This window comes from Mustela lutreola, chromosome 7 (genome assembly GCF_030435805.1).
Source record: "Mustela lutreola isolate mMusLut2 chromosome 7, mMusLut2.pri, whole genome shotgun sequence".
Taxonomy (NCBI): Eukaryota; Metazoa; Chordata; class Mammalia; order Carnivora; family Mustelidae; genus Mustela; species Mustela lutreola.
The window spans coordinates 127659834-127677022 of NC_081296.1; positions in this window are offsets into that span (position 1 = coordinate 127659834).

Below are 17189 nucleotides of genomic sequence, written 5' to 3' on the forward strand. Positions count from 1 at the left end.
TCTTACTCAACTCTACCCTTCCCATTTGATCCATGCCCAATCCATCCACTCTCCATAACATATAAATCAGACATGTCATGTACTCAAAACCCTGGAAGAATCCCATCACTTGGTATCAGATATATTGATCTGCCATCCAAGACTCTAGAGGCTCTGACATATGTCCTCAACTCCCCCTCCTTTGGGTCTCCATGTGGCGCTTTCATTTTCTGTCTCATTAGCCTCTTATGCACCACTATCATATGAACTCACATTCTTAATATTCCTAGACTTCATGCACACTGTTGCCTTTTCCTCTTTTGTAAGATCTTGAAATGTCCAGGTCCTTCTTGTCCTTCGGCTTAAATCTGAAACCTATTCTTATTTTTGGAGAATTTCTTAGTATTAACTATCTCTGTATCTTATTCATTTTCTTTAGACTACATCACAAGTTGTGATTATGTTATTATTTGCATGTTTTCTTATTTTTGGTCTATCTCTCCAAATTGACTATGGGCATCTCCAAGCTGGGAACAATGCATGTCACTTTCATTCTGCCCTCTGAATATTAGAACCTCATGCTTTATAAATTATAAATAACAAGTTCATAATGAATATTTTGGGGATGAATAATTATACCTCATTTATTCTGTTACCTTTTTATTATTTCTATTTTCTCATATTGTCACTTTATCCCCCATCCTCTCTGTTGCTCTTTGCTCCCTCCTTTCTTTCAATGTTTCTAAATTGAAGATTATTAGCAACATAAAAACCAGGCAGGGAATTTAAGCTGCTGACGTTGTGGCATTGGATAGACTCAGCTCAGCAGCACGGCGCCAGGAGCAATCTGCAACAGCCTTTGGAGGAGACCCCCTTCTAATCACCTCAGATTTTAAACATCATTGGCTATGTTGCCTCCCAAGGTTATGGCAAAACTTAATCTCATTTCTGTTAATAGTAAATTCCCTCTCATTCTGTTATAATTAGTCACTGTGGAGTTTTAGAAAGGTCATTTGGTTGAAATACGAGGCTGCAATTTGTTTAAAGGGAAAAATAGGCAGAGGAAATTATCTTTCCACAATTCATTAGCCTAGGTCACAGTTACCCCAGGCATTGTGAGTGTATGTTGTAGACAGGCTAGCACCGCCATGACCAGAATGCATGCTTGGTTCTGGAATAGACACAGATTCACTAAGCTGCTGTTAATCTGAACCACACTGATGTTATATCTCTCCAAAATCAAAACATCCATTAAAAAGTAAAAATAGGTCCACTTCATTCCAGATGTGGCTCATGTAAGGCCAGGTACAACATATCTGGAAAAAGCTAGATTATTGGAAAAAGTAGTTTGCAACACCTGCAAAGCCAATAGATATCGGCAAGATCTTGTATCTTGCCCCTGCTTCATTCTTAGTGATCATTCAAATCAAAGAAATATGTGTATCCATTTCTAATTCTATCAAGGGAGGTATCACTTTTGCAGAAGACTGCCTAAATTTGATCATTAGCAAGCTACAGAGATAAGAAAATAGCAAAGGTCTCAGATTTTAAGGCTGAAAGAAGAGTCCATTTTCCTTCATTATATGTTAGTGCAGCTGTATAAACTGCTCACATGCATTTCTGATAAGAAGATTCTGAACTTGTAAATTGTTCATTACTATTGTGACTATTGGCTAAAAAGTAAAGGTTGAAGTTCTAAATCAATTGATTTTTCAGGAACATGTTTTAGGAATTGAAGAGGCACAATGTTATTGCCATCTGGTTTAACATTGTTTCTTTCCTGAACTTAAGAACAGTAATAAGATTTTTAAAGGCTATGTGCATTTATTGCATTTTGATTATATATTTATTTTTCATGTTTAGGCAAGACTGTTAGTACATTGCATACTTAGAAACTTAAGTGTGCACACATCATTAAAATAGTAAAGCTACATTCCTTCTGCAGTATTTGCCTTCAATATGCATAATATAATGCATTTTTTAATTTTAAAGAACAAATTGGAAGACAGTTAATGAGTAAGTCAGTTTGGCTACACTCCAGAGAAGGAGAAACTTTGAATTATGATCCCTACACGAATCAAACTCATGGCTATGGGATTATAGTCATAAAGGAGCAAAAAGTATTAAATACCCAAATGTTGAAGAGAAGAACATTGAAGACAAGTTTAATGAGCAGTTGAGTAACAATATCGATGATCAAAACAGAAAATAAAATTCTAAAAAAAAAAAAAATGTTTACAGAATCAAGAGTAACAAATGATAAAATCAGGAGCCAGAATAAAGTATTCACCATTTTGGTCATTCATACCTGTCTTTCCCTACCAGGGAATATAATTTTACTTGCATCTTCCTCTAAAACGCAACATCAGAAAACATTTTTTTCTCTTGGGGTGACTCACTTTAATAACTCTGATCTCCAGGCTTCAGGCGTAATAGGACTTTAGCAACTTGGGTTGGCAGGAAATGGAAATGAGCCAGCATAGGCTGTTCTAAGAAACCTGAACTGAAGGTGGCCTGATGTCCAAGCATGTTTGCAGGAAACTTAAGTATAGCATCAATGGGGATAAAGAAAAAGTATATATCTTAATGTAGTTTTCCAATGCTTAGAAAGACAAGTATAGAATAGATTGAAATATCAAAAACACATGCAAAAGGATGAATGAATTAGGAAAAGAGGCCATGGCTGCATTTGTTTTGGGACAGTGTTCCCCAGTAGAATTCTTCTGGATAGCAGACATGTTCTATTATCTGCCCTGTGGATCTTGTAACCACTAGCCCCCAAGTGGTTCTTGAGCCTCTGAAATATGGCTAGTTGGACAGAAATTTCAAATTTGATTTTTTTTAAGAGAATTTATTTATTTATTGGACAGAGAGAGACATAGCAAGAAAGGGACACAAGAAGAGGAGTGGGAAAGGGAGAAGGAGGCTCCCGCTGAGCAGGAATTGCAACACAGGGCTCTATCCCAGGACCCTGGGATCATGACCTGAGCCAAAGGCAGATGCTTAACAATTGAGCCATTCAGGCACCCCAAATTTGATTTCATTTTAACTAATTTCACTTGAGACGTAAATAGCCACATGTGATTGGTGGCTACCATACTGGATAGAGTAGTTCTAGACATAATGACAATGTCAACATTTTCACCCAGACAAAAATCAAATCAAATCAAGGCCACATGTGCTGGGTGCCGATGAGATTTATCATCATCCGTTTGGTAACTGGACAATTTCTTATTGAATATTAATATGTGCAGATCCCCACACTGCCACCATTATGACCCTACTATCTCTTACTCAGACCCCAAAATAGCATGTTTTGTTTGTGATTTAACTAAGCTAAGAGACTCCAAAGGAAAAGAAGAAGATGATGAAGAAGAAGGAGGAGGAGGAAGGGAAGGAGGAGGGGGGAGGAAGAGGGAGAGGAGGGGGAGGAAGAGAGGGAGGAAGAGAGGGAGGAAGAGAAGAAGGAGGAGGAGGAGGACGAAGGGGAAGAAGACGAAACACGTGTATTAGGAACTGATAATTCATGTTAAACACATTCTTGCCTTTCTTCAGCTTTTTCAGAGACCGCTCCTGCCTCAATTAAGGACTGGCTATCTCTGAGGTCCACACTTCTCTTTAAGATCTCAAAATGAAACCTGATCATTATTCTGAGTCCCTCAGGCTGTCCTCTGCTCTGTCTTGTCTTCTTTCAAAACTTGCTGAAGTTGCTGCAGAGCCAGATTCATAGTTTTTTGTCTTTCCCTGTGTTCTAAATCTCACTGATTTAAAAAGCATGTGGTGACCCCAACAATCTCTCTTTAGACTTTCTGACTTATTCTCCTCAACAACAGTAATCCCACTTCACTCTAATTCAGCAACAGCTCTATGGATGTATTCTCAATATTTTCCTCATGCAGAATTAGCCCCCTATGAAATCTCCTGGATTCTATTTTCTGAACACACCCCAATCAGGCCACATGTATTCCTTGAGTCATTCCAGGGTACAAGGTGCCATGTTAAGAGTTTGGATATGCTGGCATTGTTATCAGGTAAAGGCTATCACCCAGCTTGAATTGTGGCAAGTGGGTGGGTGATAAAGACACTGAGAAAATAATACAAGTAATACTGATACAAAATAATCCAAAAGACATTCCCTTTTACTTGAGTGTATGAAGGAAGAGGGGAAACAACTGAGACAAGGTTCACAGAGGTAGCCTCCATGAGCAGGAGACATTTGAGGTAAAATAAGAATAAAGAGAAAGAATCAGTAGGTAAAGATCTCAAGGAAGGCTGTTCCAGACAGAAGAAATAATTGGCACAAGGTCTAGATCGAGAACATCCTTGGTGCTTTCAAGGAACAGAGAAAAGTTCAAAATTATCTGAGCCTTGTGTTGGGGGTGGTGTGTGTGTGTTTTATTCATTTTCCTCACCTATACATTCTTCTCTCCTTGAGCCTGGATCAACAGAGCCTACTTTGAGGTTCTCTCTGCATCTTCTACTGCCTCATTCCTTCTCCTTCTGTTCCTCCTCCCCCAACCAACCTCAATCTTGAATTAGTCATCTCTCTGATGCCTGGGTACTACACAATTGTGTATTCTGTAGAAATCCCCAGAAACGAATCAGTCCTGAAGTTACTCTAGCTTCTCTGTGGTTGCCTACTTCCTCCTTTCATTTCTTTTCTCCTTCATTACTTTTCTTAACCTTTCTTTCCTCTTCTCTCAGTGCTTTATTATTCTTTTCTTTTTTTTTCAGTTTATTATCCTTCACTGTCTCCACCTCTGTCAGCCTCTCAATTCTTGATGCTCTCTAGGCCTTATTCCTTTGCCCTTCTTTTATATTACTCTTCAACAATTCAATATACAATCTTGACCTTTCCTATACTGTTAAATTAAACCTATGCTCTACTGGACAATCTTGCTGACTCCAAAATTCAATGTGAATCACAGACGAACGCTTGTATTTCACACTTAGGTCTTCTTAGTGTTCTCACTATAACAGCTACTTAGCAGCTATGTGCATTCAAGATTATTTAACCTTTCTAGGCATCAGTTTCTTCTTTTACAAACTAGGCATTATAATAACACTTACTTATTTAAACTTTGTTGTAAGAATTATAAGAAATGATTGAGTACATGTAAAACAACTAAGAATAGTAGAATAATCATTCAATAACAATAATTTAATATATATTGTTATCTCTTTTGACGGACCACAAGGACACATCCTTCATCTCCTTTTACCTGGAGCAATCTCTGTATCAGTTAAATAATGCTACATAACAAGTGATTTTTCCAAAGTTCATGGCTTAAAACAACAACCATTTACTATTGCTCTTAGTCTATAGGTTAGTGATATAGGCTAGACTTCCAGGGCAGTTCTTCTGATCTCTGGTCTCAGGTGTGTTGACTCACTCATCTAGGAGATATCTGTCTTGGAACTGATCTAGGATGACCTCTTTTCTATTTCTATCTAGGATAACTCATTTCTATTTTATATCTTTCACCCTCCAGCACACTGTCCTGGGCAAGTGAGAGGAATCACAACTGTGGAAGATTTTCAACAGAAATTCACTTTTCAAGTTGCTGATTGCGTCATGTTACTAACATCTCATTGGCTACAACATTATGTGGCTGAGCTCAAAGTCAGAGTGGAGGAGATCACAGGGAAAGTTACAGGATAAAGGGCATAGGTGGAGAAAAATGAATTAGGGTCATTAATGCAATCAGTATTTTGCAGTCTCCCCTCTCTGGCCTTCAGCTTGCAAAAGACACACACTCACTCACAGGACACCCATGAGTCTCACCTAATCAACATCAGAATCAAAGCTTAGGGTCTTATGACTCACATCAGGTCTACATGAATCTCAGATTTGGCAGCTTTTTATATGGAGAATTATCAGCTAAGACAAGTTATTTTCCTACTCACCCAAAAGTCAGTGATGAGACAGAGGCAAGATATCTGCAATCGTCACTGCCATCCACAAATGGAAAGGATAAGAAGCACAGGGTAGCCACTTCTCAATAGCTCTCTGAAAGCAATGAAGCACATGTTACCAAGTCCCTCAACAACAAGGGTCAGACTGTTCCTTTATCAGTTCCTGTTTTAGCCTTTTACACGCTCTGAACTACTTCCTTATAATGGTCTTTGTCCACCTCTTAGAAGAGTATTTGAAAATAATGTCTTTTGAGAAATTTCCTTAGGCTGTTTCCTGACTTCCTAAAACTTTATTTTATTTTAAGTTTAGTTTAGGAAGGTGGCTTTTTACCCTATAGAGATCCCTTTAAAAAATGTTGTGGGTATTCTATGCATCTGATTTGAGCGGCAACATTGGAATAAACCTGGGCACACAATAACTTTGAGAGTCATGCACTTCTGATAATCCTCTGCTTCTGCAAAATTTCTTAACATCTTAGTGGACTAAGAAGGTAATTTTCTGAGTTCAGAGTTAGAGGAGAAAATAATTATAAGGTAAAGGACAAAAGGCCTGGAATCAGAGTGGCTGTTTTAATTATGATCATGAATATAATAAATTACAATAAATACACTACATCCTCTTCTCCCCATAGCATCTTTCATCAATTTTTTATTGGATTCCTATCAATCCTTCAAGAGCTAACTCAAACACACCTTCTCTAAAAAACGTTCTCTTTTTGGGAATTAAAGCATTCATTTCGCCAATCTCCTTGTGCCTTTGCCATTGTAGTACTCAGCATATCTGTTCTGGACTTAGCTATACATCTGTATAGCTAAACTGTAAAGCTCCAAACAAATAATTATATTTTATTCATCTCTGTAACCCATTAAGCACCTAACTACTTATATAGACCATAATTGTCTTTAATATGTGTCTTTGGTGAATTAAATATCTACAAGACTTTTGCAGAACTCCTCACATTTTCACATAAGACTTCCATATGACTCAAATCTCCCTTTCTTTCCAGGTCATCTATTTACACCACAGAATTTAGAGTTTCATTATGTGGACTACTGGGTTGTGTTTTGTAATTATATATATATATATATATATATATATATATATATCATTATGTATATGTCTCACCAGTTAGACTATCATCTTCTTGATCTTAAGCAAGATCAAGACCTATAGTTTTCAACACAGGATGGAACAGAATTAAAGCAAATGAAACTATATAATAATTTTTAAAATTATTACTATAAGGTATTGCTTCCTAATATCTAAGTTTCTAGAACTTAGAGAAAGCTATCTAACACATAATATCATGGTAATTGGACTATAAAGACAGAATAGAAAGTGAGCTGTTGTTGGCCTTTTTCTAAATTGACATTTTAAAAACTGTCTTTTCTTTTAAACTTCCATGTTGAACACAAAGTGAGCTTCTTATATTTCTATTATTATGGCAACAAAGTGAAATTGCTTATATAATAATTATTTACTCGAGGTCTTAAACTATAAATTTGATCAAGCTCATTAAATTCCAGGAAATCTGATTGCCGAATATAGATATCCAAATGTAGACTGTCAATTCAATGACTAATCTGATTGAAAGGTATTTAATGCTTCCTTCCATTTATGCTGAAGAGAGAAGAGGTAATTTGGAGATTTTTGAACTTTCTGCAAGTAAATAATGCCATCTGCACACATTTCATCCTGAGATAAACAGGGACCCCAGAAGTTTTGAGGGCTATGTATTACATTAAGAAAATGACAAAATGAATTATACCTCAACCAGACAATCCACAAAACACAGGCCAGGAAAATAATTTCAGGATTAGGGTGTATAAAGCTTAAACTATCAATGTGTTCTTTCATGATAGTGGAAAAAAAAACACAAAAATATGTAAAACAGAACACAGAATAGGCATGGATTTTTTTAATACATTTATTTTAAGTAAAAAGCTATTATAAGCTCAGTGAAAAAAAAATTAAAGAAAACAAAAGTACTCCTTTCCCCTCATCACCTCCCACACTCATTCTGTCTAAGAAATCACTATTAAATGACATTTATATCCTTCCACGTTTATTCTATTGAAAAATACTGATATAAGTATATGTACATAAGTGTATCAATGCATACATTATATATGGATGGTTTGTATTTGTGTCTGTGCCTAGACATGTGTTTATACATATGTGAGATATTGCAAATTTGGAGACAGAACAAAAACTCATTTGTGTAGAATACCATATAAAATAATATTTAGGAAAGAAATTTATAGGACACATTTCTGAGGTTGATTGCCCTTATTCTAAGGAAACAATGAGGACTCATGGGACTTTTCAGTTGAAAATGTGCTGTAGACAGATTGCAAAGGACTAGGCAAGTAGATAACTAGACTGTCTCACTTAAGAATACCGCTAGACCTTCAGGTTCTGAACCTTCCCTAATTTTGCAGAGCCATGCTGACCGCAGCAAGCACACAACAAACACAAATGTCCACCTATGAATGGATAAAGAAAAAAATTGAAGGCTGCGGGGATAGAGATAGGTGGGGAAGTGTTGAGACCAGAAATGATGGTAAACTGGTGCTTATGCCCAAGAAATCATTCGCATGTGGGAGGATTTTGAGCAAAGGAATAAAATACTCAACCTGAAGCTATTACTTCCACCAAGTTTGCCTATCTTCTTTCTCTGTAATCCCAACAAATATGAAGAAACAGGGCAGTGCCCCTTGTAAGGTCAAAGGGTGAACAGATATGAGTCAATGTAGATGATACATGGAATTTGGTTTAAGCAGGGTATCAGAACAAGAAGCTACTCAATGTGAGAAACTGAATTCCTCTGCCCCAAATGTTTCATTCATACTCCTTTTTCCCCTCCCCTCTTCACTGGCTTTGGATTTAGCCAAAGAGCATGTATTCCTGAAATGGAAAAGAAATCTGTATCACACCATATTAACAAACAAAGTTGATAGAACTCCAATCCTATTGATCAAAAAATAAAAGAACTTAAAACTTTAAGTATCAGGAATGAGGAAGGGGAGATCACAATAGATACAGCAGACATGAAGGAAAGAACGAGAGGATACTAAGAAAAAATGATACAAAAATACACTTGACGATTGGGATAAAAAGAATTTCTGGCAAAATGTAGTTTGCCAGACCTAAGACTAGAAGAACATTTTAATAAATATATGTTTATTAAGAGAAAATGACTCCTACTGATAGCGGGGGAGTAGCAGGGACTAAAATATTCTCTCACTGGAAGACAACTAGAAAATTGGACACAAATATTTGACCTGTTTTTAGATCTAATCCCATAACCAAGATCTTCACTATGCCTTCACAATGTCCAGTATAGGGCTATGATTCTGAGAGAAGGAAACCAAACAAGGTGAGCGTGGCAAAACCTTGGCTTTCTGTCCAAAGTTATATTCAGAAGCCAGCCAAAGACTGAGAAAACCCAAAGATCCCCAAAGAGAAGACAGATTTAGTGATAAGTCTTGAAACCCTTTACAAGAGATCTCCAGACCAGTTACTATATAAAGTAAGTTGTCTGCTTCTCCCCTCCATGGGTGCTGTTTGCTGAGGTTATCAGAGAAAACGTGGCGGGGGTAGGGGGGGGTGGAAGACTTCCTGAATTATAATCAGAAACTTGACTCTCAAAACTCCTATTAAAGTCAATTACTCAAACAAGTACATCATCCACAAGAACCTATTTGCACTCATCTGTACCACATGGTCCTAGAGCATAGAGAAAAAACAAATAAATATTCTTTATGTTTCCTTCCCCAGCTTCCAGCTCTCCAGTTATCCTAGACAGTTGTAAAAAAGGATTCAGTTTTTTTCATATTAAACATTTCATTTATTTTTATTATTTTAATGAAAGTCATATACTCACATACCTTGCAGGATGAATGGAGATGAAATAAGTAGCATATGGGAATGAGCAGAAATTAAACAGCACATTGTGAGGTGCTCTGAGCTATTAGTTTTGAGTTATAAGTGCAAATTATTATTATTGCTGGACATATTCTGTCAAACATTTTTACTAGAGTATGTGTATTAATGGCAGATATAGTACATTGCCACTAAATGCACAGAAACTAAACACTTTGGAATATTCATTACAAAAACCAAAGCCTGTTATGGCATTATCTCTAAATTTGTTTTGAAAATGCACTTTCTGAACATCTTTTCCTTGACTTATAGCCTAGAATTACATCTCTGTAATAAATACACAATTGGGTTTTATTCTAACAATAATGGAAACAAAGACTGAAGACTTCTTTTTCCCCAAGATTCTGATGTTTTCTTTTCCAATCACAATAACTTTTCACGTGTGTGTGTGTGTGTGTGTGTGTGTGTGTGTGTGTGTGTGACATAGACCAGTGTGAGCAGGGCTACACACAGAGAGACTTATCTGGTACTAGGAATGCTTTAAGGAGACAGTGTCAGAGAGGAAAAAATCAGGTACTATATGAAGGATAAGGCAACCAAAGCAGAGCACAACTTTGTCAAAGTTTCTAGGAGCTCATAGTATGGTGGGAAGATGAATCTGAGGGCAAAAGAGCCCAGTGATTGTAAAACATTATATAATACAGGCATAGACTAGGGGAGTAGAGAAAAGCTGGTGACCATTTATGAAAGGTATTACCCAGAGGGTGGCATAGAGCTAGATCCTGAAAAAAGGACTAAGAAGAGGAAAGTCAGAAAGGAAACAGAATGTGCACAAACTCTCTGGTAGACTTGGGAACTTGGAGGGACTTTTATATACCTGGAAAAAATGATGCTTTGGTGAAACTGGAAATTAGAGAAACTTGCATGTCCATTGTATGCCCTGTTGGCTTTATCTAGGAAAGCTGCTAAAGAGCTTCTAAATGAGGATCAAAATAATTCAAATTACTTTTTTGGAAAGAAAATCAGAACACAGGTAGAGGGAAAATAGATAATTTCTAGGCTTCCAAGGACACTTCTTTTCTTAACAAAGAGAGCAATGTGGTAATTGAGGCCAATGAGAATTCCATGGCAGCACTGCTGATCAAACAAGAAAAAAAATATAGTGATTTCAAATGTACTAAGACAAATTTGTCAACTCTCCAAGCAACAGATCCGATATGAACACTTGGTGACCTGTGAGGACAATTATTCTTGTAGAGCAGAGGGAACCTTCAATGTAGATGAACAAGATGATGGCTCTACTGCCTATCCAGTGTTGTGGACAGTTCACTTAATTTCCTTTTGATTACCCAAACTTATCAGTCCCCTTCTATTTTGACATTTCTGTAATATGATCTAGCCATCAACTATGAATTCAGTGAACACCTTTCCTTTTTTCTTTATGTGTTCTGATTTTATTCTCCAACTGTAGAAACAAAGAACCCAAATAACTGCACTAATAAACAAATTGTGTGCCATAAATCACATGGATTGATCACTGCAAACTGTCACAGAGCTAGTTTGGTGACTTTGTCTAAACTTGGAGCTTCGCTCTTCGAAGGTGTTAAATATTTGTATACATTGCACTGTGAAACTTCCTCTACTATGACATTGTCATACTAATTCATTTTTTAAAAAAGATTTTATTTATTTGAGAGAGAGTGAAAGAACACAAGGGAGTGGTAGAGCTGAGGGAGAGGGAGAAGCAAACTCCTCACTGAGTACGGAGTCTGATGAGGGGCTCAATCCCAGAACCCTGAGATCATGACCCGAGCTGAAGGCAGATGCTTAACTGACTGAGCCAACCAGATGCTCCAACATTATTATTATTTTTTTGTTAAAGAACAATAATGACTACATCAGGGAGGATATAACAGTATATGGGTAAGTTTGGAGGCAGGGAGACTGACTAGGATACTATGGAAATAAAACTGACAGGATAGTCACTGCTGGAAGTTCTGCTTCTGTAGTGGCCAATATTCGCAAAATACAGAGGCTATATTTAATCTCCTTCTGTTGCATCTTGATGACTCCTAGTTTTAACAAAATATTATTTCACAAAAATTACTAAGTATTCCTGTGTCTGTTTGTGCCATGGATTTATATTATGTTCTGACACCTGGCACCCAAATGTAGATACATTCAAGATAACAGAGAAACGCATTCTTATTAATATGTCCCGAGTATGTGATTTTCTTTTTTTAAGCTTATTTATTTATTTGAGACAGAAAGAGAGTGAGTGAGCAAGTGCATGCAGGGGGGAGGTGCAGAGGGAGAGAGAGAGAATCTGAAGTAGACTCCCCACTGAGCATGGAGCCTGATACAGGGCTAAATCCTATGACCCTAAAATCCTGACCAGAGCAGAAACCAAGAGTAGGACATTTAACTGTCTGAGCCACCCAGGTACCTCAGTGAATGCATGATTTTAAATAGAAAATCCCTACCCAGGTAAGATTTCTTTTTCAAATGATAGTTTTAAAATTAGCCCCTGCAGCTGTGTTTGGAAATTACTAGGATAGAATTTGAAGCTACAAAGGGCATAAAAGTCTTTTGAGCAATGTTGGGTTAGTACTGGTTAACACCCAACTAGAAACATGCATTTTATTTTGTTTTATGATTACTAGATTATGTATACAATCTCTGTTATCATTTTAAAGAAAATTTATTTTTCCCAGAGAAGATCCAGAATGTTGTATAGATTTAAACAACAGGAATTAGGGACATACAGAGATGAGTAATGACAAAATAGTAGAAGAATCCATGTAGGTTGGCGAAATTTCTCTTACATTGAAATAAGAACTTCAGGGAAAAAAGAGAGAGGTAATGAGAGAGACAGGGAGACCAAGATAGTTATCCTTCTAACTCTGATAACAGGAAATAAATAATGGGGCATAACAAAATTGGGACATGTCATGGAAACAAGAACAATGAAAGAAGAAGTAAATCCTGGCCAGCAACATGCTAACCTAACCTGAAATCCCCACCCACTCCCAAGTCAGTATTTTCCAGTATTCTGATGAAGAGGAATTTCCAGTTAATACTAGACTTACATAATAGTTACAGCATGAAATATATCCATGACTCTAGGGAATCCTTGAACAATGTGGGGGTGGGTGGTTAGAGGCACCTATCCCTTGGGCAATAGAAAATCTACATGCAACTTCTGAGTTGCCCAAAACTTAAACTACTCATTGCCTAGTGCTGTCCAGAAGTCTTACCAATAACATGAAGAGTCAATTAACCTATACTTTGTATGTTATATGTATTATATTGTATTCTTACATTAAAATTAGCTCAAGAAAAGAAAATTGTATTAAAAATCATAAGGAAGAGAAATGCATTTATAGTACTGTACTGTATCTATTTAAAAAAAATCACCATATAAGTGCACCTACACAGTTCAAGCCTGTGCTCTTCAAGGGACAACCATATTTAGCATTTATGACATGTCCATCCTTTGTGATTTTCTTGCATCTTCTGTTTTATGTTATTTTTTTATTTATTTGTTGCTTTTCTGTTTTCCCCAACTAGTATATAAACCCCTTAAGAGCTGGGTCCAGTTCATCATCTCTGAATAACTAACTTCTAAAATGGTATTTAGGAATAATAAGCACTTGATGGATCTTTATCAATGACTAAAATCAGTATTTGTATTACATTTGTGATAAAATAGAAATTTGCTGTTGCATCTTCATTTTGAGTCTCAGGTACAAGGTACTTTCTGCTTGCCATGCACTGAGGTCAGTGCTTTAAAAATGTTCTATAGATCTTTGGAAAAGCCCATTTTATTGGCAAGTAAATTGAGATTGAAAGGTTCAGTGGCCTGCCCAAAATTGTGAAATCCATTATGCAGATCTGTTGAAGATCAAACCTGTATGCACATTACATACATTTAATTCTCCTTTACTGTGTTTTGTTTTTGTTTTTACTTAAATGATTTTTTGTGCCAACAGACTACTTTTTAATTTGATGGAATAGAGTTTCGTGACTGGGATTAAATCAAATGGATACTTTTAATCTTTGCATCTCAGTTTTATTTTTTAAAGATTTTACTTATTTATTTTGAGAAAGAGAGCGTGCATGAGCTGGAGAGGGGTGGGAAGGGCGATTGGGTGGAGAGGGGCAGGAGGAGAGGGAGCAAACTCACTGCTGAGCAGGGAGGCTGATGTGGGGCACATCCCAGCATGCTGAGATAATGACCTGAGCTGAAGGCGGATGCTTAACAAAGTGAACCACCCAGGCACCCTTGCATCTCAGGTTTAGAGACTAAGCAAAGGAGCCTATTGTGAATTGCTGCTTGGTGAGTGGTCAGGGTTCATATGCCCTGCCACTATAGATGTTGGTCTGCTTAGAGCTGCTTCTTTAGTGCTGCAAACATTCACGGGTAGCTGGAACTGTCTAATTTTTGCTGAGACTTTGACTTAGGGCATTAACATCTGCAAATAGTCCTATCAGATTGAAAAGTCTAGCTTCAGAGTTGGCCGCACTCTGTCCTCCAGCAAAATTTCTATTATTTTGGGGGCGCCTGGGTGGCTCAGGGGGTTAGGTTAAGCCTCTGCCTTCGGCCCAGGTCATGATCTCAGGGTCCTGGGATCGGGTCCCGCTTCGGGATCTCTGCTCAGCGGGGAGCCTGCTTCCTTTCCTCTCTCTCTCTGCCTGCCTCTCTGCCTGCTTGTGATCTCTGTCAAATAAATAAATAAAATCTTAAAAAATTTTTTTTTTTTAAATTTCTATTATTTTGGATCATTTGCATGAATCTCTATTTACACCTACTAAATGCTATATAGTTTGTTTAAGTATGGGAATAAATCTGGTATCATCCCTCTCTATCCCTGTCTTCCCAAAGCTTGCATACAGTTGGTGCTTAGTAAAGGACTGCTATTTTTAGAGCTATGTTTTGCAAAGCCTGGCCTTCTCCTCGCCTCAGGGCTGATGAACTGATGAACCATCAGTTCATCAGTAATTGTTAGGAACCTTACTGACTCCCACTGGAATATACTGGTGAGTTCAGAAGAGTTGCCAGAATCATGTAGAATAAATAGTTACAGGGTTTAACTTCAAGCACCGGTGCTTAACATTACTTCTGCCTGACATGACTTCATTTCAGCCTTCTCGGCTATTACCTTCCTATCATGTAGTTATCAGATTTTCTGCAAATTGACAGAAATTATTGCGTGCCAAGAGAAGATGAAGTCAGAATAATTAGATGGGCTTATTCAACCATAAATATGTGCAATGATATCATCATAATCATGGTATTATCTAATATTATTGCCTTATTTCCAACCATTTGTATTTTTATTTTTAATCTGTTCTGAATTAGCATGTTTAGTGACACTGTTGTTTAATTTTTTTTTTTCTTTTTTTAGTTTAAATGGCCCCAGAAGGTCCAGATTAGCAAAGTTGGATATTTCTCTTTGCAGGCATACTTTTCCCCAGCAAAACCAATACTCTTGAAAACAATGACCATTAAATTATTTTTACATAGGCATCTGCCCAAGATAAAATTACAGACCTTTAAAGATAGGATTTTCCTTAAACAAATAGCCAATATTTTATTAGGACTTCAAATCGCAATAACCCATCAACTGCTGGCAATTTGGTCTCTCTTAACTTAAATGACTGTGGTGTGAACCTACATACAGATGGAGAGGTCCGTAGCAGCCTCCTGCATTTCAGAGCCCTAGACTGTCTCAGAAAAGACAACTCTATGTACAAAACTCCGATTTTTAGGTTAGGAGTAGGACAAAGTATTATGCTGTGGTTGTCTGTGATGTGTAGGACAAGAGATAAAGTACAAGAGTCTAAGGAACATTTATTTTTCTTTGATTAACTAACATGCTTAATAGAAAGGTAAAGTGGGTTCTTTGTTTTTGTTTCTTTGGCTGAGATTCCAACGGACAAAAATAAAATCTCTGTGCTAAATATCCCACATCCCTAAGTGAGAGGCTGCCCAACCTGTGGACAGTATACCAGAAAGATGGACAAAATATGCCTCTGTGATCCTTGGCACAGCACTCAGCCAAGACAGAATCCAAGGACTGAAGGTGAAGAAATCAAGGATAAATGCTTTGTAGCCCCAGTGATGGAGGGCTGGGTTCCCCCATCACCTCTGGGGAGGGGAAGAGAATACTTCCTCTTCATCTCAACCTTTAGTAAGGGTGCTTCAAGGACCACTTGGAGAACTTGGTATGTGTCACCCAAAGCTCGTTAGACACAACAGACTACATGGCTTCAGCCTGAGGATTACTGAGTATCATAAACAAAGGAGACTGTGGTTATTAACCTCCATTAACCACACACACACAGAAAGGTGCCTGCATGGGGGCCAAGTTAGCACAGCTACTGAGGTCAGAGCAGAAAGGAATGTGTCCTGGGACCACGTTGGGGGGAGCAGGCTTGATTCCACCGTCATAGACCCTTTGTTTAAGGGGGACTTCTGAAGTAATGATAGGGCATGACAGAGAGAGTCTATATGGATATACTGGCAGAAGCCAAGGCACTGACCATGGAAGCTTGAAGTAGCCAGCTCTAGTGTCATAAATTACAACTGAAGTGCCTGGAGTGTAATCCATCTGTACCCACTGGTATCTCGCTCAAGAAATGCAAAGTTTTTTGGTGGATAGAAATCAACCTACAGAACACTGTCAGCTCACTTGCATTGTTTTCTTATGGGAAGGAAAACGGAGTTACCCACAGCCTGAAACCTTTCTTATCTTCACCACAGCCATTAGCAAGTACCACTAACACTTGTGAGGATAACAGATTATTTTGGTTCTCTGCATCCAAGGGAAATAGCATTGGAGTAAAAATCACTGAGAATGTGTGCGCTGTCTAGAAGAAAGGGAGAAGCAATGCTTAAAATGGCAAGAATTCTCTGCCCTACTGTTATGGATGAGAGATCCCTGGAGGTTCCTACTGTCTCCATTATTCATCCTCATTACCCAGATCTGACTCAGAGACAACAGGGCAGCTCCTATTTATACATGGTGCTCTTTCTTTGATTCTCACCACTTCTTTCTCTTGGGTCTTCTTCCTTATAGAAATTCTGGGAGGCTTGTCATATTTACAAGTAACTTTCTTGGTTTTCTCTTTCTTTTCAAATCCAGGTATCTTTCATTTGTTGCTGATAGTGAAAAGAATGGATGTTCTTCCTTTTATCAAAACAGGAGAGATTAAAGTAAAATGTCTTACAACTTCACTACCTCATCATAGCCTGCACTGCTATGAAGTTGGTACATATAGAATTTTTGCTATTTGGCCATTTTTACTTACAAAGTAGCAAGGCTGTGTGGTTTAATTTAATTTCATGCACACATATTTTTATAGCTGTGTTCCTATGATACATGCATTCTATACATGATAATAA